The sequence below is a fragment of the Suricata suricatta genome, chromosome 15, assembly GCF_006229205.1.
Source record: "Suricata suricatta isolate VVHF042 chromosome 15, meerkat_22Aug2017_6uvM2_HiC, whole genome shotgun sequence".
NCBI classification, from domain to species: Eukaryota; Metazoa; Chordata; class Mammalia; order Carnivora; family Herpestidae; genus Suricata; species Suricata suricatta.
The window spans coordinates 77359770-77363936 of NC_043714.1; positions in this window are offsets into that span (position 1 = coordinate 77359770).

The window sequence follows — 4167 nt, forward strand, 5'->3', positions numbered from 1 at the left end:
CCAGGGAGGGGCCTGGGGCTGAGAGTCCCCTCCTCCACTCATGAGCCCCCCTGCTCCCCGCCCCCCCCCCGCAGGGATGTGGCCCCTCCCGCCTGGATTGGGAGCCCAGGGGAGAGGCCTGTGAAGAGGAGCATGGTCCCTCCACTCCCCTGCCCTGCCCAGCATGCAGGGACCCAGCACAAGGACACAGGCTGTGAGGCAAGGCCCTCCTGGAGCACCGGCTGGGGGTCCCTGTGGGCAGAGAGCACCTGAGGTAGAGGACGCATTTCCTGAAGGAGGTGGCCCAGGGGGCGTCTTGTCGCTGTGGGGGCCCAAGGTGCCTGGGCCACCCTCAGTAGACCCCAGACACATCCTCACACACGCATCAATACAAACACACACACGTAAACACACGCAAAAATTCACATACAACCACACACATGCAAACACACGTGTGCACACATACTCATGCAGACACAAACACAGGTATGTGCATGCACGTGTGCATGTACACAAGTGTGCAGACACACACACACACACACAGAGCAAAGACCAGAAAAAGCAGCATCTGTGAGGAAGAGCGTGGGGGGGCGGGGAGGCAAGGTGGTCCCCCCTGAAAGAGACCCAGGGGACAGGGGTCAAGCCCCGGAGAGGAGACCCAGCCAGTCCGTCTGCCGGCAGGGCCAGCAGGATTCTGGGAGCTCTCTGTCCATCTGCCGCCCTCCCCAGGCCCCTCCCTCCATCACCTGGACCCCCGCCAGAGCTGTACCTGCTTCCCCACTGCACTCCACTCCCACCCACTCCAGCCCATTCTCCAGAGGAGACCAGAGCGGCTCTGGCAAACTCAGTGTTTAAATGCTCCAGGGGCTCCTGACTGCTCTCGAGACACAGTCCAAAGTCCTCTGCCGGGCCCACGAGGCTGCAGGCCTGAGCCCCCTGGCCCCTCCCACGTTTCTCCCACCGTCTAGGCTCCAACCATTGTCCTTTCAGCGCCCTCTGCTTGCCAGACTCCTCCTGCCTCAGGGCCTTTGCACATGCTGCTCACAGGGCTAAAAACAGTTCACTGTCTCCTGCAACTGGCCAACTCCCGTCTTAAATGTCACGTCCCACCCGGCTCCTCAAGCTGGTGCCCTCACAGCACTTCCAGCGACTGCTCGGTGGAACCCACCACGCACCGCCATCTGACACAAGTGTTTGCAGACGTGCTTCTCCATTACAGCTCCCGCCCTGAGGACGTCTCCCTTGCTCACACGGCTCTCGCACAGCCAGCCGTCAGTGCGCAGACTCCCTCAACCCCGGGCGAAGGCGTGTGTGTGTGACAGCAGTGACCAGGACGCGGCAGCCAGTGTGCTTGAAGGGTGGCTGGGACCAGGAGCCCTTAGTTATTTGTACCCACTCCCCTCCCGCCCGGGGTGGTCCTGCCGCGCCCGCCCGGCCTGCCTTTCACTCGCTGCACCTGAGGCTCTCTTCTTGACCAAGCTCAAAGGCCACCTCCCCCAGGAAGCTCTCCCTAGAAGACCCCACCAGCTACTCCCTCCTCCTTAACACAGCCCTCTCCCCTCTCCTGTTTCCACCCACCCGCCCGTGCTCTGCCCCCAGTTCCCAGCGCCAGGCCCCGCACAGCGAGTTCCAGGGAACATGTATGTGTGTCTCTGCTCTTCATCCGGCCCTCTCTCCAGGTGGCCCATGGTCAGCCTTCGCTGGGGCCCGATCTCGGGCTTTGGGGGGGTGGTCTATGAGACACCCCTGCTTCCCGGACTCGGGCCCAGACCGCAGAAAGGAGCGTGTGGATGGTGGCATCGACTTTCAGATCAGCCGGACCAGGGCCCAGCCCGCCGCCTCTGGGGCCCAGCTGGTGCCAGGGAAGGTGAGCCCCTCAGCCCGTCCTGTGGGCAAGACCCCAAGCCCCGGGGCGCCCACCCCACGCAGACACTCCTGGGTGTCCGGTGCCCCCGTCTCCCCGTTAGGCCGTTTGCTCTTATGTGTGCCCTCGGCAGGCACCGTCCATGTGGCCCAGGGGACCCCAGGCCCCTTGCCCGGTGGCTAATGTGACCAAGCATCAGACTTCGAAAAACACATTGAATCCTGGGATAAAGCATGAAGGAAGAGATACGGGACCCCAAACAGGAAGACCCTCACCCCGACCGCGCTCACCCCCCCCAATCGCGCTCACACCCTCACAAAAGCAAAAATAGAAACAAGCCCAAAGTGCTTTGCTTGTGACAGCCGTGACCCTGATGTCCGCCGGCGGGAGGGTCAGCCGGGGAGCTGCCATTTCCGCGCCAGGGACAGAGCCGAGCAGGCCGCGTGCTGGGGGCCGCCACACATCGCGTCCGGTGCCCTCGGCGCCCAGGGTCCAGGCCGGTCTCCCTCGCAAACCCCTGCAGGTGAAAACAGAGGCGCAGCCGGAGGGCGGCCCAGGCTCCCGACCACACGGCACAGCAGACACCGCGGTGACCTGAGTCAAAGGAATGTTTGGTTTCCCAGTGGCTGTGAAAGTCACGTTCACACTCTACTGGTGCCTGTTAAACGTGCAACAGCTTTGTGTCCAAAAATCAATGTACGCACCTTCCCTAGAACACCCCCTTCCTGGACTTCAGCTCACACTCTCACGGCTTGTGAGTTCGAGCCCCGTGTCAGGCTCTGTGCTGACAGCTCGGAGCCTGGAGCTGCCCCCTCTCTGCCCCACCCCTGCTCATACTCTGTCTCTCTCTCTGTCTCTCAAAATTAAATAAATGCTAACAAAAAAAATTTTTAAATACTCCCTTGGTAGGTGCCTCAGTTGGTTAAGGGCCAACACTTGATTTCGGCTCAGATCTTGACCTCACGTTTCGTGAGATCCAGCCCCGCCTCAGTCCCTGTGCTGGCAGCACGGAGCCTGCTTGGGGTTCGCTCTCTCTGCCCCTCCCCCTTCGCCTCCCTCCCACGATAAATAAATTAACATAAAAAAATACCGTCTTGCTAACAACCGCTGGCCCATTCGTCCCTCTGCTGGCGGGGGGGTCTGCCCCAATGCTGCCGGCTGCAGGCTGGGCCTGTGGGCGCTGCTGGGCCCAAGGGCGCTGGTGGGAAGTTCCCAAACAAGACGACAGCGCGCAGTTTGGTGCGGCAGCGGACCCGTCCTGTCACGAGCGAGGTCTCCCGAGCAGGTGGTGCTGTTTGACAGCACTTTACCCACAGAACTCCCTTCCCCACTGGGGACCTTCCTCTAAACCCTGCTGCCGCCTTACCAACTAGGGTTCCGGAACATTCTAAATGCTCTACTGTCCTTCCAACAGGAGGAGTTTCCGTCTCCAGAGCACGTGCTCTGCTCCTCCCCACGCGCCTCCTCCTCACCCTCAGCTTCATCCTGAGAGGACAGCGGTTCAGGCCCGTCTTCAGGCTCCACTTGGGACTCAGGCTCTCCTGTCCCCCCACACCCGCAGGGCCGTCCTCCGCTGCGTCCTGAGCCCCTTGAAGACCTCCGCGAGGTCAGATCCGCTTCATCCAAACTGCTGTTAGTGTTATAGTCCAACTTCTTCCCATGAATCAGACCTTCTTCCTGGCGTCCAGAACAGCGAGTCCTTCCCGAAGGTCTTCAGCCTCGCCGGGACCCGTCCAAGGACTCCCTGTCCAGGGAAGCTCTCGCCTTGTTATTGTTTCTTAAACAAGACTTGAAAGTCTAAGCTACTCCTTGATCCACCAGCTACAGGACGGATGTTGTTAGCAGCCGTGAGAACAATGTGGTCTCGGTGCACGTCTCCAACAGGGCCCTGGGGTGGCCCGGGGCATTGTCAGTGAGCAGTTGTTGCGGGCAGGGGCCCCTCGGCCCTGGTGGTACCTGTTTCATCCACCCTAACCGGCAGGGCGGAGAATCTTCGGAGAATCCTCGCTGGTCCTTCTCCTGAGGGAGGGAGAGGAAAAGGGGGCAGGAGAGGGAGACGCAAAGAGTAAAGACAGAACTCACGGTTCTCCTTCTCCGATCAGGCGAAAGAGAGCGTTTATTCAATGAACTGTTCTTTATATAGTCTTCAGGGGGGGAAGACAAGGCAAGCTGACCTAGGCAGGCTACAGAGTCGAATGCATATCAAAGAAGCGCCCCGACTTTGCCTCAGCAATCTTGGGGGATGGAGAACTAACACTGAATACGGTTTTGATCTTTTGTGTGCCTTGGCCACTCACGTCTAGCTCAGCAAGACAGTCGCCAAA